Source organism: Panthera tigris, chromosome B1 (genome assembly GCF_018350195.1).
Source record: "Panthera tigris isolate Pti1 chromosome B1, P.tigris_Pti1_mat1.1, whole genome shotgun sequence".
Classification (NCBI taxonomy): Eukaryota; Metazoa; Chordata; class Mammalia; order Carnivora; family Felidae; genus Panthera; species Panthera tigris.
Window position 1 is genome coordinate 39505169 of NC_056663.1, and position 24063 is coordinate 39529231.

Sequence of the window (24063 nt, forward strand, 5' to 3'; positions counted from 1 at the left end):
AAAGGAAATGAAAGGAAAGGAAATGAAAAGAGATGTCAGTAGAATACATCCAAACAGAAGCAGAGAGGGAAAAACAGACCTGAAAACGCAGAAAAGAGCTTAAGTGGCAAAGGAAGCACAGATCAAAGTGCGAACATAACGTGTGACTGGAGCCCCAAAAGGAGAAAAGAGGAGGCAACAGCAGCCACAAAGACGGTCGCCAGGAGTCTGCCAAAACTGATTCAAGGTCTTGAGCCACACAGCCAGCAAGCTGAGTGAACCACAGTTAGGGGAGATATAAAGCAAACATGACAAAGCCCATCGTAGTAAACCTGCTGAGGACCAAGTATAAGAAGAAAGTCATAGAAGCATCCAGGCCTGGGGTGGGATGGGGTGGGGGGAGGCGTCTAAGGGCAGATATAATAGCATGCAGAGGCCTGCCTCAGAGCTTCAATATCATCCTATGGAAGTCTGATAGCCTCTCTCGCCCATTTTGCTATCAGGTGAAACTAAGGACAAAAGTTCAGAGAACAGCTCCTTGCAGTCCCAAAGTTAGATTCTTTTTTATTAACTTGAGGCAGAATTCTGCAAGAAATCAATGGTGGCATAGAAATTCTTTTGTATCTTTTTTGTTTCCAGATTTAAAAACCTGTCAGTATATAAAGAGAAAAGATCTTTACTGAAGTCTGATGCTTCTCTAACTGATAAAATAAATATAGAAAATACACCAGCCACTGAGTATCAACAGTATGCTAATATACACTCATAATTTCACTTTCAGGAACCCAAGGCCTATAAAGCCAAGAATAAAAATGAGTTATTGTCATGGTGTGGTGAAACTGATCTCTAAACAGACAGAACACTGCTATGGTACATATTCAAGAATGGTGAGCTCGCCATCATTTCAAAGGATTCAGAACTTTATTCTGATTTTTCCAATAACTAAGAAAATTATTTGTCTTAGTTTTTAATAGGAAAAAAAATCAGATGCAAAAGCCTCAAAATAACATTGTGATAATTATCTACCAGCCCGGCACGGTTTGAGCTATTTGTCTTACCCAAATGAATCCTGAAAATGCTGGGACAGAAAATCAGGCTCAAAAATATAAGTGTCCAGTCACCTGTCCCTCCCTCAAGAAGGCCATGGCTATAACCAGGCATTACAGCTGACTATACATCCCCATTTATTGGGATTTTGCATACTGTCCTGGTGAATGATAGCATAATAGAAGAACATGATTAAAGTTTTCACAGATGATTTAGAGAAACCAAAAGAAGAAATGGTGGGGAAAAAAATCAATACTTTTATTGAAAGACTGACTCTTAGACCTTTCAAAACCTGTAATGCACATCAGCAACACTATAATGTGCACATTGAAGAAAACAGACTCTTTTTCTTAATTCCCCTCAAAGTCTTGACATTTTCATTTAAAGAGCCTGAGAGTATTTACTAAAACCAACCTTTTCTCTAGTTCTTGTGTGAAAGAAATCATCTGTCTTTAGGAGTGATACACAAAACCAAGACCTGGCCAGTTGAGTAATTCATTCCCCTGGTTCAGGGATGGACATGTGACCCAATCAAAGCTGATGAAAGTCGGTCTTGGAATTTGCTGGAAAGATTGAGAGAGAAGGAAAAGAGAACCCTCTTGCACTGTTGGTGGGATTATAAATTGGTACAGCATTCTGGAAACCAGTATGGAGGTTCCTCAAAAAAAAAAAAAAAACAACAACAACACAGAAATACCATATAACCCAGTAATTCCACTTTTGGGAAAATTAAAAAGAAAATTAAAACATTAACTCAAAAAGACATAGGCACCCCCATGTTTATTGCAGCATTATCTATAACAGCCAAGATACAGAAGCAATTTGAGTGTCCATCAACAGATGACTGCATAAAGAAAATGTGATGTTTATGTAGATATATAATGGAGTATTCTCATCCTTAAAAAAGAATGAGATCATGGGGCGCCTGAGTGAGCATCTGACTTCGGCTCAGGTCATGATCTCACGGTTCGTGGGTTCGAGCCCCGCATTGGGCTCTGTGCTGACAGCTCAGAACCTGGAGCCTGCTTCAGATGCTGTGTCTCCCTCTCTCTCTGACCCTCCCCCGTTCATTCTCTGTTTCTCTCTGTCTCAAAAATAAATAAACGTTAAAAAAAATCCTAAAAAAAAAAATAGAAGAATGAGATCTTGCCATTCACAACATTGATGGACCTGCAGAGTATTATGCTAAGTGAAATAAGTCAACAAAGACAAATTCCACTGGATTTCACTTATATGTAGAATCTAAAAACAAATGAACAAAAAAAATAAACAACAACAAAGCAGAAATAGACTTATAAATTCAGAGAATAAATTGGTGATTTACAAAGGGGAGTAAAGGGACAGGTAAAATAGGGGAAGGGGATGCAGAGGTACAAACTTCCAGTTATAAAATAAGTAAGTCACAAGGATGAAAAAGTACAGCACAGGGAATATAGTCAATAATATTGTAATAACTTTGTATGGCCACACAGAGTAACTACACTTATCATGGTAAGCATTTCATTATGCATATCATTGTCAAATCACTATGTTGTACATCTGAAACTTATTATGTGAACTATATTTCAATTAAAAATTATATACAGGAGTGCCTAGGTGGTTCAGTCAGTTAAACACCCAACTCTTGATCTTGGCTCAGGTTACGATTTCATGGTTCATGGGATCCAGCCCTGCATCATGCTCTGTGGTGATAGCATGGAGCCTGCTTGGGATTCTCTCTCCCTCTTTCTCTTTGCCCTTCCCCCACATGCTCGCTCTCTCTCTCTCTCTCTCTCTCTCTCAAAATAAATAAACTTTAAAAAATTATATATATGTATATAGATAGATATAGATATAGATATCAAATTATTATTATAATGACCAAACACTAGATACAATGAGACAGAAAAAAAGGGATGGAGAATCATGCTCACTCTTCAGCTAGGCTTAAATCCAGAGATACTATAGCCTTTCCTCACTACCTAAAAATGAAGGCAACACAAAGAACAGAGCCAAAAGATCTAATTCTAATTCCTTGATCAAGGAATCCCAGAAGCCAGCTGCCCCTGTACCCTTTTTTGCTTGAGCCGGTATGAACTGAGTTCCTATCTTTTGTAGTAGGAAGAGTCTAAACTACTAAGTTCACTCTAGAGAAGGGCAGCCATTCTAACAGTTACTGCTGTTGAGATGCCTCAAAAGATTTCTCAGCTGGAAGTCCTAGTGATCAGGGTAGACCAATATAGCCAGATTAGACCATGGCCAGAAGACATGGACAACAACACACATACTTCGGAGAAAAAATTCTGAGCTACACTGAACCCAATGCAAAACCATGAAGTATATACAGTATCACACCAGCCTCTGACATTAAAATAAAAGTAAGATGATTTGATTTCAGTCTAAGTGACCTTTTCCCAAAACTAGTCAAGCTACCAAATGCCTCAGTCCTTTCTGATAATAATAAGCAAGTGTGATTCAGAACAACATAATAGCAGAGAACTGCATTCAGCTTTCACTAAAGTTATCAATCACTATACATCCAATTACTTTGATTATAGGGCTTGCTTGGGATGATGTTCACTTGCAGGCATTCGGTTTCAGCTTATTTCAACTCTCCAGTCACCTTCCTGCTACCTTGTACTACACAAGCCACACACCCTCCACATTCGGTTTGAAACTGCCAACAAAGAACCAATGATTGCTCTGCGGTAACTGAGCGACTGAAATAAAATTTCAAAGCCTTCCAAATTCTGTTGGCCACCTGCTCTTACTCTGGATTTGAGAGAACTCAAACCAACGAGGCCCAACACTGACAATTGTCACTCTCTGCGGCCCACAGCTTTTGGGGTATGTTTATATTGCTTAGTTATGATTAAATGACCCATAAGAAACACAAACTGGGCCAAGCCTAATAGTCTGCTACATTAATAGGTCTGGCTAAAGTGTTTCTTAAAAACTTTCCAGTGAGGGGCAATACTATCTCTGGTAACAAAATAAGAAGCCCTGTGTGCCATCCACCAGCTTTATGACTTTTGAAAAGATCACTCACCACAGTACTTTTTTTCATCTGTGGAACGTGAGAGTCAAATTAAATGATCACCATCCAAAGCTAACATTTGAGAAATGTGTGATCTCTAAACCTGGAAGCTTATGGTCATGTGCCTCCTGGGCAATGGTATTGGGTATTCTGTAATTAAGTTATGAAGACAGTTAATATTATTTGTGCTGGATTTTTGTAAGTCTATGGTGATTTTCACATTAGAATTTCAAGCTGAGCTGAAATAAAGCTTTTTGACAAAGTAAGGCTTAGCTTGGATTTTGAATTAAGAAAAAGTTTAGACTAACAGTTAACCTTGGATTAATATTTATTTTACTAATGTTAGCTATATATCCCATGGTGATATTCTATTTCCTCCAGGAAATTTATGCCATTATAAAATTCTAGCTAATGCCACTAAATTTTGGACATAAAACACACTGCCAGTGAACACTATTAACTGCTTATTCAAAACCAACTATTTATAAAATCAAAAGAAGTATAACCTAACTACACTCAGAGAAAAATGAATGAATCTTCTGCTACCATATTCCTTTCTGTCACAGTGTGTCCCAGAATGACTGGTGACATTCTCAGTTCCATGGCTGTGGCAATACATAGCCAGGAATAAAGCGTTCTAAGTCATCTCTGTTTTCTTTTTTAAGAGCTTGTTATCGAGTTCAATGCAAAGAAGATATTCAGAAGCAAGTGGGATATAGCCAGATTAGACCATGGCTAATCTTCTGGTCAGATTAGACCAGAAGATATTCAGAAGCAAGTGCCAGAAGCAAGTGGCACCACAGCCAATGGACAGTGGGCTGGGGCTGGGGGGGCATCAAAGTGGACTTTGGAATCAATAGATCTGGATTCTAGCCCCCCACATTCCCTAGCTGTGTACCCTCAGACAACTTATTTAATCTCTCTGAGCCTCTGTGTCTCAACTTTATTTAAAGAATTAATAAGAAGTACTTTCAAAGGCTGTTGGAAGGAATGATGAGGGAATTATATATGTAAAATAGACTTCATAGTGCTTGGAATACTGCAGAACCTGGTGTGTGTTTCTTCTGGCCTATCCTTCAGGGAATCACTCCAGACCACTACAAAGAGAGAACACACACTGGTAAGAGCTCTAAGTTAGCAGGAAGAGGGCTGCTTTCCATGTGAGTTTACACTCTCCAGTAACTACTGACATAATTTCTGTGGCAAGGCTAAGGACCACATGTGACTGAAGAAGGTAAAGCACAAAGGGACCTCATGAAAGCACCTCATGTACCATGTGAGAAGCTTGATTATCCTTCTTCTGATTAAACATGCAGTTATGGGGCTTCTCCCAAACCACCTTCAGAGTAGGTAGATCCAGTAGATTCTGACTTGGTACCAGCACCCTATGTTCTCACCTGGGCCCTTTCGTTCTCTTTAGTGGAAAAATCCACCAAAGAAGCCTGTGGCTACACAATACCACTTCACTATCCCTGTATTAATTCCCTGACTGGTTACCATAAAAACCCACTAGTCTTACTAAGCTATTTCCTGCCTTGCTTCTGGTGGTATCACAGGGAGGAACGGAGATTCTAGAGAATGCTAGGCCATGAGATGTAAGATGAGAAGATCCGTAACAAAGAACCTCTCTCCAAGAGAACATAAGATCAACCTCTACATTACCAAATTATCAGCTTATCGACAAAGCAGAGCTCCAGTCTGAACAGCACCTTGCTTGAGGAGCTCAGGAACAGACCCTCAATGGTCCTGTTCTTTACCACTTCCCAACCCCCCCTCCCCAGTGGCCTCCAGGAGCAAAGCAGCACCAGCGCCCAGACACAGGACAGCAGGGAGAGGCCCAGAGGCTGAGAAACTCCGAGCCACAGCAGCACATCGGTTTTCTTTCAACATGAAAATCAATTCCCTTTAGGAAACATGCCCAACATCAAAAAGTCTTGTGGAGACACCTACTGCAGCTTTAGTGAAAAGAATTGGAACTTAGAAAGTTCTTCCAAGTAGAGAGACTCTCAACCTCTAGAAAATCCAAGACCACCTGCAGAGCTTCTCAGAAATGCAGATAACTGGCAGCAGCCCTGACACACAGAATCAGAAACTCCAGTGATGGGCTGGGGCATCTGTATTTCTTTTCAGCCCCAGATCGAAGGCTGGGAAATGCTGGCTTAGTTTGTGACAGCTAGTGAGATGCAAATCTAACTTGGAATCAGGTTTTCATCCATGGGCAGTGCCTCTCAAAGGCTGGTTAGTGGGACACTATTCTTAAAAAGGTTAAGAAATGTCATGCTGGAAAAGGGTTCTGTGGAAAAGAAAGCCAGGAATCAGGAAGTCATATTAAACATTACTTTACTTTAGAACTCCCAGAATCTTTAATAGGCCACAGTGCATTGTACCCTACGAGAAAGGAGTACATTTTCCAAGCTTATCTGGTCACCAAAAACTTTCCTTTTGAAAAGCATCCCACAGCACTAGTAATCTGGGTAACTAACACTTTGGGAAGTGCTGGTCTAATGTAATTGTCCTCCATTAACTGTCTCTAGAGGTTTCCTAAAATGACAGTCTGACAAAAATATTCCTTTCAAAAGTTGTTTGTGTTCTTGCCCTCAGGGCTGGAGTATAAGGAAGAGTAACCATTGAAAACTGTCTCTGCCCAGAGATTAGTTTAGAACCAGGTGATGAAGTTCCTATTTCCCTTCTTTTCTCCACCTAGGATGCTACTCTGAACACTTCCAACTTTTATCCCTGTGTTTTGATACCTGTCAGTCAAGTATTTGCCCCTAATAAAATTAACATTCTTAGATTTTTTTACAGTCAAGATGTCTGGCTCATGCCGAGGCTCCCTTCTGATCTTTATATTATGGTCAGCCTCAATTGGATAGACTGATGAATTTAAGGCCTGAAACGGAACTGTAGGAACTGTCACTGATTTTATATAAAATACTTATTATATTCTGTAGTAGGGTGAATTATTCAGAAGAGCCCACATTCCTAAGTTCCTAATTAAAAAAAAAAAAATTCAGACAATATGATAATATATCTTTAGCCTTAGGCTGTGTTCACTATGCATATCAGTCATTCTTCCCTCCCTATTTGAACTCTCCAGAAACGGAGACGGCAGTGGCCACACCAAGTGGGGAGTGGAACATCTGGCAGTCCTGGCCCTTTTATCAGGACCCAGCAGCTGTGGCCGCCCCTGTGACTGCTCAAAGAGGTGGCCCAGGGAGCGGATCTTTTTTTCCAGATACCTGCTCTTTGATAAAGAAACTTTCTTGTCTTCTGCCCTATTTGGAGATTCACCAAAGTGTTTAGGTCCAAGGTTTAACTTTCTCAGTTCAGGGTGCCATTCATTGTCTCATTAATTTTTCTAACACCCCTTGACTTAAAAGAAATGGCTAACAGGTTTTTTTTTTTTTCATTAATCAGTTAGGTCCACTAGTTTATGAGTATTTATATCCTAATAACTTAGTAACTGTTTAAGAATATGATACATTGAAAGAAAAATAACAGTTTTATAGCATTCTTAACCACATTACTTAACAATGGGAGGTGTGCATCTCTTGGGCACTGCACTGTTTTGCAAACTGGGGATCAGATTAGGCACCACCACCCCATTTTGTGTAGCAATTGCTTCTTATCAGAGTAACTGCTGAAAATGCAGTTTCCCAAAGATGTGATATCACCAAAAGGAGCATAGCTCAATCTAATGTTGAAAGTATGAACTACCTTGAGCTAGCAGTTTGCATGACGGCCAAGAGATGTCTAGCACCCTTGAAAATGTAAAAAATTCCAAAGCACAACTGTGGACTCCCTTTGGTGCCCTGGAGTACCTTGATACACAGTTTGGGAAACAATGTAAAGGTAAAAGATTCTTTGTAAGATGTTTCATAATCCTTCTCTAGCATTTGGCCAACCAAATATATGCCATAAGGGCAAGGTAAGGGCCCAATAACCATAAGGAGAAAGATTATAATTTCACCAGACACAGAAAGTAGGCAGAGATGCCATTTCAACCTAATTGGCAAAAGATGAAAATTCCTTCTTTCATTTATGATACTTCTCAGCTCGAGAGGCCTGATTTTTACCTCTTGGACAGTATTACACTACACCAGCTTACCAGTGAATAAAAGAAGAGCTATTTAACTACACTGTTTATTTGATAAGATTTCCTTACGTAACCTTTTTGGTTTGGTTCACATACTATTCTCTCCACAAGCTGCTTATTTTCTATGGATTAATGATTTGCTTGTAAAGTATTTTGGCATTATTCACTTTGGGCTTTGGATGCCATAAATCTCCTCAAAATCAGGGTTGTAATAATGTTTGTATCTTTGCATAACAAGATAACAATAGCTACACAAATTAACTAGATTCTAGTAGAAATTAACTCTAATTGACATAATTTTATGTATTTGAGCTTCAACTCTAAAAAGACTTTCCTGATAAAAATCAGGGGATATTTTGAAAATCTACTTAGCTTTAGAATGAGAACTAGAAGCTCCCTGTTCTACGCAGTCTGAGGACTTCAGAGTAGAGGATCTTGGCAGACAGCTTTCCCCTCAAAGGCACGTCCACTGCCTTAAACCAGCCTATTCCAAATGAACAGAAATCAGGGATCACTTCTCCCTAGACAATCCTGAAAAGAATGCAATGTCATGGGGTCCTGAAAAGACTGCTGGTACTGCTCCCATCTCAGCTCTCATAAGCTCTGTGGCCTGGGCTAGGCTTGTCTGTGACATGAAAGTTACTTAGCATTCCTGGGCCCACCTCAGTCACTGTGTCAACCAAAATGCCTTCTCAAACATTCCAAACACCCATCAACTACCATTCTTGAATAAGATTTAAATCCAGTCCTTGTTTAACAGGTGAGGAAATTGAGACTCAGAGATGTAAAGAAATCATTCAAGGTCATATGGTCAAGTACAACTACAATTTAGGACCCCTGCCCACCTGCCCAGAATTCATGCCATGCATAGAGCAGTTAAGTCATTTCTTTCAGCTCTAACAATCCAAGACTTTGTGATCAAAAGGAGATGGGATTTATAATAGTAAATAAACCTTGGAATAAAATGGAAATGTCAAAAACCAGTTATCTTGCTAAATGTTCAGACTCCTAGATCCAGAGGAAAAACTTCATGAGGGCAGGGGTTCTTATCTCTTGTTCACTTCTGTATTTCCAACTCCTAGAATCCTGCCTAGTGCATAGAAGACACTTAGCAAATTTTCTGAGTGCACTGGCATACTATAAGAAATGGCAATGTGTATGGGTAGTATTTGTACTTAGGTAATATTCTGGAAGGACATGAGTTACTGGATTTTTTTTAAGTTTGCTTAGATGAACCTTATTTTCACATTACTCAGGATCAAATAATAATCTATAGAAATAATAATAATGTCTGTGATAAGTTCTCACTGACTACTATATATTGAAGATAGTATTATATTAATATCTTTGTTATCACCAGCTGAGTACCCTGCCTATGGCTTTTTGTTGTTGCGTATTTGAAATGCTAGTCACATATGAAGTACGAGTATGAAACAAATCATAGCTGGAAGTCTACTGCTTGTGTTGAGAGTTTAAAATTTTGCCTCTCAAGAGGGACGACACAGAGAAGAAAGCCATGCCCCTTGATAATGGTGGCATTATCTGATCCAAGTTTGGACAGGACTTCCCTTCTAAGGATCTCTCTTTCAATGTAGAGGTATTCATGCCCTTGCCACTGGCTCCTAGAACAATAGAATAGAGGGGTTCTGCAGCATCATCTATTTGGAAGGAGGTACATACCAGTTTGCAATACTGCTGAGAATGTGAATTCATCTGGCTACTTTATTACAAGAAATTCAGTGATGTGTGCACAGTCTCATTTTCATCCACAACTTGGTAGTTATTTACTACTTACGTTTGTTTATAATGGGTCCAAGTTAGAAAAGTGTTGACTTGTTTAGGGTAGCAACCTAGTTGGGGAGAGGCAGGAAACAGGATCCTCACCACCTGGCTCTAACTTAATCAGCTCAACTGGGGACAAGGAGTAGAGGGCCCTGGTGGGGTATGCAGTAGGAATGGCAAGGAGTCTGCGGCACAGAAGAATAGTGTGAGCCAGGGGAACAAAGCTGGAAATAACCAGCTTTGGTTTGGAAATAACCAGCTGGAAATAAATGGATGAAAGTTCGCCATCTAGACCAGAAGAAACTACACAGAGGTACAGACTAAGAGGAGAGAGTACAGAATGCAAAGGAACATTAATATATAGGCGACGGGAAGGAGATTAGGAAGGAACAACCAGAAAAGAGGGAGAAAACTGTAAGCACGTATTGTTAACGTTATATAAACCAAGAGAAGCGAGAGTTTCAAGGACAGCGGCCAAAGAGTCAAAGGATGGAGAGAGGTCAGGTCACAGTGATATCCATAATCTGGCTTTCCATGTACTAAAAATAATAGTTAAGATGTCATGTATCAAATTACAGTGAAACGAACAATAGCACTGAGACCAAAACCCACAACAACGACTTCAGGGGAAGATGATATAACACAAGAACAACACACCTGACCCTCATGCGGCCAGCTAATCCATGCCCAAGTACAGCTTCTGTTCCAACTTTAGGTCAGAATTCAAATTAGGACAATTTTCCAAGACTATAGGTAAGTATTATATTTCACTTGCCTGCAAAAAAATATCCTAAAAGTCAAATGTTGTAAATCATATGATGGCATTTAATTTAATTTTAATTTAATCCTTTTTTCCCCTTCTATCAAGACTGTTCCTTGGCATATATCCCACAGGCTCAGGATTAGGTGGCTATTCACATTTTCTATAAACTTAGAAAACACATTTAGGGGCACCTGGGTGGCTCAGTCAGTTAAGCGTCTGACCCTTGATTTCCGCTCAAGTCACGATCTCACAGTTGGTGAGTTCGAGCCCCGAGTCACAGGATTCTCTTCCTCTCCTCTCTCTGCCCCTCCCCTGCTTGCTCTTTATCTCTCCATCTCTCTCCCGCAAAATGAATACATAAACTTTAAAAAGAAAAACACATTTAATGATACAATCAGCCCTGGCTGCAAGCTTTTCTTATATTTGAGATTTTGATTCTTCTATTAATACTGAGACATTCTTCCAATATATGTCTTTCCTGTTTCTTGCAATCAAGAATCCTAAATAATATCCAATATTTTAATTTGTCAAGAAATAGAATTTTAAATATTATCATTACATTCTAAAAGAATAGATATTTTAAATATTAATACATAAGAAAAAAGACCAGAGCCTCAAACTAAAGATTATTCTCTTAGAGTATTAGCTCTTTGAAAACATCACCTGACTCTTCTCATTTTTCCTGCAGAGGACTGACACCTTCACCAGACACTGGATTCCAATCCAAAAATTGACACTTCATAACCACAAAGTGTATTTAAAGTCTAACTTGCAGTAAGTCTCTTATGTTTGCTGAGCTGAAAATATGCAAGTCTTTATTAAAAGGTTTAAGTGTAAATATTAATACTTCTAATTACCACATATTTTTAAAGAGCTTTAGAAAAAAATTTAAAGTATCAACTTGGATTAGATGGTTTCCTAATAGTAGAGATGAATTTAGTGTTTTCTGGTGGCTCTGATCATAGAATCATGTCAGTAATGTTAAAAAATCTTTGGGGCGCTCAGTCAGGTGACTGACTCTTGACTTCAGCCCAGGTCATAAACTTACAGTCATGGCATCAAGCCCTGCATCAGGCTCCATAGTGAGCGTGGAGCCTGTTTGGAATTCTCTCACTCCTTCTCTCTCTACCCTTCTCCCTGTTCGTGTTCTCACACTCTTTCTCAAAATAAATAAATAAGCACTTAAAAAAACTAAGTAACAATCGAGCTAAACGTTTCCAGAAGGTTATAATTCTTTCTTTTGCCCACCTTCACCTCTAATTTTCATCCCCCCCTTTCCCTCAAACCTTTACACATAGCCCCATCAGATCCTTGCCATCCCATCTCAACAAACATGTTCACAGGCTGACGAGATTCAAGTTTCATTTTATATTCTTCAGGAAAGATATTACACACTGGGTCAGAACCTTCAACTAAAAGAACTGCTTCCTAGGTGTCAGCTGAACATTTTGAAATTGTGCTCTTTCAAGCACCAGAGTGTTATTTACAGTTTTAGAGTCATGATTTTCCACATAAAAGGTCCATTAGTGTGATGGAAAAAAAAAAAAATGACTGAAGTAGCTGGCTCCTTATGAGCAATCAAATCAAAGCCTGGAGTCTGTCATGCCCTCTGCTCATGACAGAACAAATATTTCTTCCCTTAATCATAAAAGTAATTTTTTAAATGTCATACAAGTTTTTCTGGATGAGCAATAAGATCCTATTCTCTTTACTGAAGAAAAACAGGTGAGGAAGTGGATAATTTTGAATCAGATTTTAACTGCAAATATAGGCAAAAATAAGAAAAGGAATAACAAGGTCTAAAAGTAAATCCCAAAGGTCTTATCAATGTAAATCCAGTTTGTTTTTATTACAGAATACATTTTTAAATAAAAGGTGATTTAAAGATCTTCCCAAATGAAAAATAAAGCTTAAGGAAGGAAAAGTCCCCAAAGAAATTCCTTTCAATTTTGTTTTTACTTTTAAATGATTAATTATCTTTTTTAAAAGCAAGGTCTTTGACTTTTTGTTATTTTTAATTTTGGTAAAATACGTATAATATTTACAATCCCAATGATATTTAAGTACACAGTTCAGGAGTATTTAATACATTCACATTGTTGCTCAACCAATCCCCAACAGTCTTCATCTTGCAAAATCGAAACTCTGTACCAATTAGACAACACTATGTTCTCCCCTCGCCCCGCCCCGGCAACAACCATTCCTCTTCTTGTCTTTATGAATTTAAAAGCTCCAGATACCTCTTATAAGTTGAGTCATATAATATTTTGTCTTTTATTTTTTCTGTTACTGGCTTATTTCACTTCACATCATGTCCTCACGGTTCACCCGTGTTGCAGCATGTGTCCAAACTTTTTTCCTTTTTAAGGCTGAATGCTATTCCATTGTGTGCGTATATTCCACATCTTATTTATCCACCTATCTGTGAATGGGTACATGGGTTGCATCCAACCTCTCTGACTTACATTTTAAACAATTTAACTAAGTAGGCACTGGTGCTGGAGTGAGAACACCTGGCTCCAAATCCCTCACCTTCTAATCTCCATGGTAGCATAGAAAATACAAACGTTAAAATGAAAGAAGGTGGTAAAGGAAAGATACCATGAAGCACTCAGCAAATTAAAATCCTGATGTTAGTAGGTTCTGATGAGGGTTTTTGATACCAGAAATTCATCCAAACATTTGTTGGGGAATATGAGTAAGAACAAACATATGCTAAACACTAAAAATGCAGAGCCCTGCCTCCTGTGAGGACCATGAGGGCCACGGGACAGACATCTAAGTGGTAAGCAGTTGTAAACAGTGGGAAAAAGAAGGTGATAGAGAGGCACAGTGGCCCAACCACTCCCTCTCCAGAGCTGAGTCGTACAGAAGGAAGGGAGTCAGATGGGCACAGAGGAAGAAGGCTCTGCAGATAGGAGACGGCAGAACCAGGCAGGGATTGTGAGAGGCTGAAGCACAGGCTTGGAAGAGAGAAACTAACTCAAAGAAAAGGGAATCTCAATAAGCAGAGCCCAAAAGAGAATAGAAAAGACAAAAAAACAAGGTCTAATTAAGTGTCAATCAATAGAAAGAAATGAAAACCCACTAGAAGGCATGCATCACTGGATACCCATTCTGGTGCCAATGTGAATCTCCTGGCCCTTGCTTGCCTGGAGAAGCTTCGTCTGCTGAAAACAAATTGTGGCTCAGGAGTATAAATTAAAATTGTAGCAGCAAAAACTGACACTCATTAAAAGCTTACTGACTTTGTGTCACACTTCATTCCATTAAATGGAAATATTTTAAAAGTTGAAAAGATTTCCAAAAATTCACAAAATACAAACTTCTCTGCTTAATTCTCTGGTTTTTCAAATATGAGCAATGTTCCAAGTTACTATATTATATTTTATACTAGTATTTACTTATAATACCTACTTCATTCCCAATAAAGACTGAATTAGCTACCATTTTATGTTACCTGGTAATCACATTTCATGGGTTCCCAGAACTGCAAAAGACCTACAACATTATTTGTCTACACAAAGAGAGTTTCTATTCCCCAGACACTCCCCAAGGAACTAACTGACCACCAAATGAGAACAGAAAGGCCTGTGCTCTGCTCAGAGAGGAGTCCAAGAGACCCTGGTACAAACAGTAGCGATAACGCAATGACATGCGCCAGTGCAGAAGCACAGGCAAGGGGCTAGGGAGCCAGAGGAGCTACCCTCAAGACAAGGACACCCCTTTGTTCACTTTTCCATTCACTCACTCATCCTCCCACTCCCTTCTTCAGGGCCTCATAGGAGCTTTCTGTGAGTGCTGGTGATGCCTGTACAGGAATGCTCACTGTAGGAATTGCTGCTGAAGGGTAAGACGTTCCTGGGGTGGGTGGCAAGGTCAAAAGTATTGCAGGCAGAGGGGTGCCTGGCTGGCTCAGTCCATTGAATGTCCAACTCTTGGGTTCAGCTCAGGTCATGATCTTGCAGTTCATGGGTTCAAGCCCTACATCGGGCTCCTTGCTGAGAGTGCAGAGCCTGCTTGGGATTCTCTCTCTCTCTCCCTCTCTCTGTCTCTCCTCCACTTGGTCTGTCTCTCTCTAAATAAATAATTTTTTTTAAAAAAAGAAAGTATTGCAGGTAGAAAGAAGAGTATGAAGACCAACACAGCTTCCAGCGCTCACAGTGAGTGGGGGAAGGTCAGGCAGGTGAGGAGCAGAAGATGGAGATGGTAAGCGTGTGACCAGGAGCACTTGGAGACAGCAGCACACCTTTCCCTTGTCAGGAAAAGAGGAATTAGCATGTGTGGCAATGTGGACACACTTCTGGGTAGGGAGAGACAGGAAACAGCAACAGGGCACAGAGTGGGGTGAAAACATGGTGGGCAACAACCGACTGAGAAAGGATGGTGGGGCAACAAGCTCTGTGAAGGATGTGGTTACGACACCAGGACATCCTTACTGCAAAGTTTTTATGGCCTAATGCTGTTAAATATCTGAATCAAATAGTCCACTGTCCCTGCTTGGACTCCATGGTCACCAGGCATTGGTGTAGCATGTCTGCAGACCGGAGGGAGAACACAACCCAATCACTCTTTTCCCAAATTACATGTTTGTTTCTTGCAAGTCTGGGGAAGGTCTACTGCTAAAGGACATTCAAGTCTCTGAGTCTATAAAGGCCTCAGTCTGTAAGGAGCAGTTCCTGAAGTCTGGCTTTCAGCCTCAGCTCCTGGACATCAACATCTCTGAGCAGGGATCCTCAGCACTGTGACCACCACCAAAACCCAGCTTTGGCTACAGCCTGCCCTCTGGCCACCCAAGCATTCTTCCTGTCTTGCTGCTCTCATAGCTTCATACTACAGCACAAACATCCTATAATTTCACATTTGCCCAAGCAGACCTTAATCAGCTTTTCACTGCTTCTCTATTTTGTAAAGTTTACTTTGGCTCTTTCCTACTACTATCTCAACATTTTAATAATTAGGGTCTACGTGGTGTGATACTGACACTGTTCTCTTCTAACATCATCCAAGTCATCCTCAAAAACATTAATCATCATGGGGCGCCTGGATGGCTCAGTCAAGTTAAGTGTCGACTCCTGATTTCTGCTCAAGTCATGATCTCACAGTTTGTGAGATCGAGCCCTGTGTCAGGCTCTGGGCTGAGTGTGGGGCTTGCTTGGGATCCTCTCTCTCCCTCTCTCTTTGCCCCTCCCCCACTTGTGCGCACACACTCACACGCACTCTCACTCTCTCTCTCCCTCATAATACATAAGTAAACTTTTTTTAAAAAACATTAAACATCACAAGACCAAAGATAAGAATAATTTCATATATCCCTCATTGGCCCTGAATCACTTAGGCCTCTGAGCCACTTGGCTTTGTACACAGAAAAAAATTTATGAAGAGTTATTCTTTGATTATTTTTGTATTATTAACTTCTGGCCAAGCTTGTTTTTATTTTTCTATTATTAGTAACTCAGATGCAATCCCTTTTACAATCCACATATTCCATTGTTTTAGTGCAAAGCAGTTCATTAATGTAAAATCAAATCAAATGATTTGACTTCCATTCTTTCATTTCAATCAGTGTTACAAATTCTGAACAAAACCTCCACAGAAATTTGTTAAATCAACAGGAAGGGTGAGTGGAACTTCTTGAACATCTGTATATGCTAAGCACAGCTTACTATTTTTACTTTTATGGCTATTGAGCCATTTCTAAAGAATACTACAAATGGTTTGTATACACTTCAGATTTCAGACTGTTGCATTTCAACATTAATGATGTCCCTAAGGTTCTTGCTTTTTTTAAAGTTTAGTGTTGTCAAATGTAATAAAATATCTTATCGCAGAGACACTCAAAATCACTGGTTGTAAGAGCAGAACTTAAACAACATTCCCAACCTTGACATTTGTCCCCAGACCAAAACCAACCATACAATCCATTAGGGTACTAGTCTCCAAACTTCCCCAAACACCCCGGAGGTGTTATAAGTTAGAGAGCAAGATCATTCTTCAATTTCCTAAACCATTTTGTCTAAATAAATATTCTGTAGCATGGTCAAAATTACAGTGCCCATTTGATTACAGGCTAAATATTTGAGAAAGCTTAATACTCTATCACAACTCCCAAAAGAACAAATGTTCCCATTCAAGTGAATATTTTTTAAGAAGAATTATGTAGTTCTTCTAAGTACATTATTGGCTTAAGTCATTTGCCACTGTGAGAAGAGATAAATTCTAAGGAAGTTGGTAACATTAAATGTAGATTACAGGCTTTACAAAGTGAACAAAAAGATTCAAGGCAGCCAAATAACTGAATTACTTTGAAAAAGTATTCATATCTTAAAATAATCATTTGTTGTTAATCAAACTATTGACAGTAAAATGAAATTTAACACATCTCAAACACCGCCAGAATACTGAATACAACTCAGACCATACCAAAGTTCATTTGTTAAGTAATTTATGACAAAGAGACTCACTTACCTGTAAGTATAAGAAAAGAAGGTTAGGATGAAACTACATCATTCCTCCTCTGGGTAAAAATACCTTGGGTTCTCTTCTTGAAATGGAAAGGAATCTAAAACATAAAAAAATAAAATCAGATAAAATAAAAATAAGAAGTAGTAGCCCTTGTGATTTTCCATGTCTCAGCTGTAGGCGATATTACAAAATGGTAGAAATTTAAATTATTTAGGATGTAAAATACAATTCATTCCAGTATGGACCCAAAATGCAGGATGGTATTTTCCCCTCCCTATTTTAATGGGTAAAATACAAAATATTTGTTCACACACGCGCGCGCGCGCGCACACACACACACACGCAAGGTTTAAAATAACGGCGAAAGCTCCGTAGAAGCGTGTGTGAAAGCACAGTAGAGTCACACCGACTTGAGAAGGAACCTTTCTCCAAAACGCAAACCTCGCCAGAAAGAAACGTGCCCGCTGCCCACGCGCTGCTTCTGAACTCGCTCAGCCTGGATGCTCTGCGCGCACTGAAATCACTCAGGCTTCCAGGTTGGGGTCAGGAGTGAAAGTGCTGCCCCCCTCTGCAAGCACCGCGTGCAGCGCCACCACTATTTTTTTTTTTTTTTTTAATGGTTCCACGAAATGCAACGTTATAAAAGAGCAAATCCACCTGGAAGTTTTGCCCGAGGGGCAGAGAGGGTGGCCGCCGGGAAAGCCCGGATCTCCGGGGCACGCGTCCCCGGCCCGGCCCCTCGCGGCCCGCGCGCGGCCCCGCGGAATCCCGGCCCCAGCCGCCTGCGCCGCGCCCCGCCCTCGTTCTCACCCTCACCGCGGTCCTGGCCGAGTGCTGAGCGGTGGGGTACGGCGGCCGCCCCACGCCACCCCTGCCTTTAAGGAGTTCCACTGGAGGCCACACGTGCGTCAACGAAGATAAAAGCGGAGGGAAAAAAGGTACAACCAAATCACTCTGGAAGCAAAGGCAGGGAAAATATTCTGGAAAGGGCCTACGCCCTCCTGTTAAATAAGTGGTAACAATGTTATCCTCAATTAATTAACGCAGAGTCATCTTTCCCAAGAGTTTTCATAATTATGTCTCATCTGTCTTTCTAATTCAAGTAACAGCAAAAAGTGAAAAACACTATTGTTCCCGTTTCACATGCAGAAATCAAAAAGGTCCGGAGTGGCTATACACGGTCAAAGAAAAGACTAAGAAGCTCCTAGAGCCTGCCACCACTTGTCCTTTCTCTGTGGGGACAGCCTCCTGGTGGCTAAGGTGGATCTGTCACATTTTTGTTTCTTCCCTCAACTAAGTTTGAAGGTTTTCTCTGAGGCATTGCCAGTAACAGTAACGATGTGAGGTACGTCAATCACTATACAAGTCAGGAGGCCATCTGTGTTTGCACCCTCTTTACAGTTTACCTTGGGTTTAGGGTTCAAGTTCGCTGGGCCAGCCTGGGGCGGTCCTCTCACGGCCCAGCGCTGTGCCCTCCACCGCGACTTGGGCTGCAGCTCTGCCTCTTTTGGCTTTGCTCTCACAACCGGCACTTCCGTCCCTGCCTGGCTAATTAATCTATGTCCAAATGGAATTGCTGTTGGCAGAAAGGCAGCAATGCCAAAGTGGAATAATCACTTGGACCTGAATCTGAGTTGTTTTCCATCCTTGACAACAAATAATGTTATTCCAGAGCCTGCGGGCCAAGAGTTGAAATGAGTTTATAATTTGGCTTCCAATCTCACATTCTCATTCTCACCCACTTAAATTTTCTTTTCTGTCTTTTAGCATGCAGGGGGCAGCTTTGGAGGCTAAATCACTGACATGGTCTTTATTGATATCCTTAATGAATATTCTCTGCCATCTAAATTAAAAGGGGAAAAATCCACATCGTCCAAAACCATTCTTGTTTTAATAATGAAACTAAATAGACTGTGCTGCCTCCATACGATCATTAATAATCTAATTTGTACTTCTCTCTCCAGCAACCTGAAGAGAAACGTTCACAGGTTTTTCATCCACACACAGTAGTCCACATTCATCCAGCTTCTAAGTGTCCAGCCCTAGCAATGCCAAACTGCAGGGTAAGAGCCACAGGATGGCCCAGTGCCCTGCTCTTTTCCTAGTGAAAGAACTCATTAAAACTCCAATCCTTGGCTCTAGGAAGTACGCTGTCTCCTTAGCAGTTCCAAAAATCATGTTCCCCAAGAAAGCAATCATCTCAAGCTAGTGATGGAAAAGGAAAGAGACAGGAAGGCAGAACCACTGACAGGACTCCCTTAGAGATCCGGGTGGAAGGGGAATTAGCATCATGGAAAATTACTGAAGGTAAACGGAAGGTATGTTAGGGAGAAGTGGGTGTGTTCAACTGGACACACCCTCTATTAGAGGAAACGCAGGGGACATGGACTATACACTTACAATGTGCCATGCACTGTTCATTACATAGGAACTCATTCAATCCCCACAACAATGCTATGGATATGTGTGTTAATAGTCCCATTTTACAAATGGGGAAAAGGAGGCTCAAAGGTGTTAAGAAACCTCCCTACTAGTACATGCTAAAGCCAGGATTTTTCCAACTTTAAAGCCAAAGCTCTAAAGAGAAAAAGGAAAGCAAGCCTTTACTTTTTCTATTGTGCAACACTGTCTTACCTGCAAACACTAGTCTTCATGTGTGGTTTTCTAAGAGAGTACAGGGCTTATAGGGGCTCATACTGAATTAAAGTGGTGGCCTGAAGATATGCCAAAGGTTGCCACTGAGGCCTTGAGAACATAGCCCCCTGCTGATCCCCTGAATCTCTCATCCTTTACAAGAAATCACAATGGCAAAAACATACTCTTGGATAAGTCTTCCTGAATATCAAAGAAACATACAATAAGAATGCGCTCAAAATAAAAGCTGAATCCAGGAAAGCAACTGTAGGTATATAGATAAAGTGCCTTGCTTTGTTCAATTCAGAAAATAGTTCTCAACAACACCCCTCAGTCTAAACATTTGTATCCAGGTCTGAGGTCCCCTCTCCTGTCACCTGATGCCTACTGTGATTTTGACAGTTTGGCCTAAAGAATAAGGATTATGGAGACACTTATGTGGCTTTGCAAGTTTTAGTTATGGTAAAAAGGCACGGGAAAGCAGATGTGCATGAGAGTGGCTGGGAGAACATCCATGGAAAAATCACATACTTGGATTTAGAAGTTCCCGGCAGTATTCTAAAGGTTAGGAAGTCTGCCCCATCTGACCCCCACAGTAATGAGTTTGACATACATTAATTTACAGTACTCCATATATAAGTCAGCTTTCAATCATATTAAAAGAAGACTAACCAAAATCAACTATTGAAAACAGAAATAAAAAATGTTGAAAATGAGTTACACTGAGATCAATCATATTTTAACAATCTAGCAACCCATTCTATTCAATGTACAATCCTAAGTGAAAGTTCCTGGCATTTTAGTTTCTAAAGAGCTTCAAAACCACAATTGATCCATTGGTGCAATAATATCCATCCATACGCCTTCAGCTCCAAGGCTTCCTCACTTTCATAAATGTCAATCTTTAAATCTTCAGTCCATCTACACCACATATATATCAGACACATTGACTCCTGAAATGTGAGAAATAAGAAAGGAAGACTGGGGCACCTGGGTGGCTCAGTTGGTTAAGCAATAAACATTAAAAAGAATTAAAAAAAAAAAAAGGAAGGAAGGAAGACTAACAAGCCCTTTCATCATCAATGTGTCTAAAACACCAAAAGAAAAGCATTGAGACAGACAGAGACTAGATATGTGTCTGCCAACTCAAGCTACCTGTGAGATTTTTCTTTGTGCATATGTAGATAATATACAGTAAAACCTTGGATTGCGAGTAACTTGTTCTGCGAGTATTGCGCAACATGAGCAAACATTTCTAATAAATTTTAACTTGATAAACAGCAGATGTCTCGCAGTACGAGTAGTACATGATGCCAACCTCACGTGATCACAACTAAGCCAATGGTTCTTGAAATTCGCTTTGATATATAAGTGCTTTGGATTACAAGCATGTTTCCAGAATGAATTATGCTCACAAACCAAGGTTTTACTGTATATGTTTTTAAATCTTGGTAGTAATGTCTTTTATTTGTATATATCAGTGGAGTCTTCTATGGTACTGGAAGACAGAAAAGGGACAGTGTCAGGAACTGTGTGGACAACTTCTAAAATTATCTTTCTCAAGAATATGTTTCAGAAAAGAAAGTGCCCTTGGATACTGCACATCACAAATCACATGTAACTATATTCTTGACCACATTCCTTCCACATCAAATAATTATACTGAAAATAGTATATTTTAAAAGTCATGAGTTTCCCAAAAAGTGTTGCTTTTCTATTATCCTGTGAAATGAAAAACAGGATCACTATGTCCTGATCTAGCATGTAAAGAAGCAGACTGAATGAGAAGATACCCCTTTATCTCTTTCTTATTCCTAATCCTTCCAGTGAAGTAGGTCACTCTTATTTTCTTCATTTCAATTTTTCATTCTGATAAATGGGGACAATCTCAGATACTATTAGCAGAACTATCAAGACTATGAACAAAATTATATTGCTAAATTATTTGAAGTCTCTTTTAAAATGTATAGGTCTACTAACACCTTAAAGGGTATCAAATAATATTTTCCTCATAAAGACCTACCAAGTGCCTCCCAAGCTAGGCAGTGGGGTCCCTCTGGGGTCCCTGCTTGAGCCACCCTCACATTATCAACATGTGAACCGCTAACATGTTCAAGAATGAAATGATTCACATGCTAAACAGAGATCCAGGGGCGTCTGGGTGGCTCAGTCAGTTAAGCATCCAATTCTTGGTTTCAGCTCGGGTCATGATCTCACGGTTTATGAGTTCAAGCCCTGCATTGGGCCCTGTGCTGACAGTGCCTACTTGGGATTCTTTCTCTCCCTCTCTCTCTGCCCCTCCCCTGATTGCTCACTCTCTCTCTCTCTCTCTCAAAATAAATAAATAAACTTTTAAAAAAAGATTAAAAAAAAACATATCTAAATAATCTACTCTTAGAGCAGAATGAAAGACAGACTAATTTCAACTGGAGAAGATCACAGTTATATCTAGTCTCTTGGAAAGAAAATGCATTGCTCTGTTTGCCATTAGTTGTGAGACCAATGACCTAGATCAGTTACGATACAGACAGTTGATGTACCTCCATAAAAGAGAGCTATTTTCCAGCACACGGTCTGCAGTGCTGCAGTTACACTCACATGCAATTGTTCATTTTATTAGACATCCACTCCTAATACATTCTTCTGGGCCAGCCCCGCCCCATTAGATACTGCAGCTGTTGGGCATGGGCTAAATACCATCACAGATACTAATGAGGCATGAACAGTGTTTCAGGGAGATCTGCTGTACTTAATCCCGCACAGAACAAGAGATTTGGATTTTCATCAATCAGGGACTGACTGAATGTTTGTGTCCCTCCCAATATTCATATGTTGAAATTTTAATCCCAAGGTGATGGTATTTGAAGGTAGGGCCTTTTGGAGGTAATTAGGTCATGAGGGTGGAGCCATCATGAGTGGGAGTAGTGCCTTAGAAGAAGAGGCCAGAGAACTATCTAGCTCTTTTCTAGACATGTGAGAATGCAACAAGAAGTCAGCTGTCTGCAACCCAGAAGAGGTTTCTCACCAGAGCCCAACTATGCTGACACCATGGTCTTGGACTTCCAGATTGCAGAAATGTGAGAATAAATGCCTGTTGTAGATAAGCCACCCAATTTATGGTGTTTTGTTATAGCAACCCAAGCTGACTAAGATACCATCTTAAATGCACTACTGTGAAACTTTAGATAAGTCCATAACTTCTTAGCCTGTGTCTCCAGGTCTGTAAAAGGGATTGGCCCAAGCTAGTGATTCTCAGTGAAGGAGGATGATCTTTATCTGTTGCTTCCCACCCACACTACATTCTTATACACCCTGTACATAAGAAGCTATGTTACAGCTGGGGACAAGCTGCACAGACAAGGGCTGAAGATCCAGGACAGCATTTAGACTCAGATGCTAACACTAGGGAAGGGGGGCTTTAAAAAGGACCAGCTCAAAGAAGATACAATGGTCAAGAAGTATAGCTCATCAAGGATGCAATTCCCAGGCAACAGATCCCTATGTAGAGAAGCTCAAAGAGAACAAATCATACCAACTCCTTACACACCAGCAAGCCAGTAGCAACACAACAGCAACATAGAGAGTGAGCTTGTGGTTCAGAAATCACAGGTCTGTCCCAGTGCTGCTATTAAGTTATTATGGCCTTGAGCTAGTCACCTATAAAATAAAAGTTGGGACCAGATTCTCCAAGTTACCTTTGAGTACAGAAACCACACCTTCTTTTCATGGTTCCATATAAACCTCTATCTGCCACTAGAATGATCTTAAAGAATAAAATCTTTAAGGTCAGTATACACATCCTCCACTACAGGCTCGGTTTTTAAATTACTGCATTCCCAGGCTTCTTGGGCAAAGTAAGCACTCAGGACAACTGCCTAGGACACAAGTTTAAGAAGTAGAATGGGTAAAGTTTGTTTTCTCTGCCTTTATGACTCCCTCTGGCTAAATTCTACCCTCCACACTGACAAGTCTTGGAACTTCTGGCACTGAGGCTTGATCTATAGTATTCATAGGGCTCATGACACTGTGATAGATGAAGAAATTAAATCTTTCACCAAACTTGAATGGGCATTTTGAATGGTAATTTTTATCTTCTTCCTTCCCAGATGCAGGAATGTCAATAGTTGAGAGATCCCATGGTGTTGGTAAAAAGTCATTATAAAAATGGACTTGCCTCCTAAACGATCTCTCATTATTTTGCAAATGTATTACTTTTGCCGTATCAATTTTTAGTTTATTTCATGTTATGCTCCAGTTGCAAGGGAAGTGAGAACATACTGT

At 40.2% G+C, this 24063-nt stretch overlaps 1 protein-coding gene across 7 annotated transcripts in view; it reads right to left on the minus strand.

The window, feature by feature from the left end:
• CSGALNACT1 (chondroitin sulfate N-acetylgalactosaminyltransferase 1) overlaps positions 1–24063 on the minus strand; it is a 340488-nt gene that overhangs the window by 165547 nt on the left and 150878 nt on the right. For 5 of the 7 annotated variants that reach the window (XM_042983326.1, XM_042983325.1, XM_042983324.1 and 2 more), the window contains one exon: positions 17152–17245. The gene's annotated coding sequence lies outside the window, so the exon portion shown is untranslated. Of the gene's footprint in view, positions 1–17151; positions 17246–17589; positions 17669–18554; positions 18572–24063 lie in introns of those variants that run through there. The other 2 variants (XM_042983328.1, XM_042983327.1) reach the window with 2 other exon arrangements.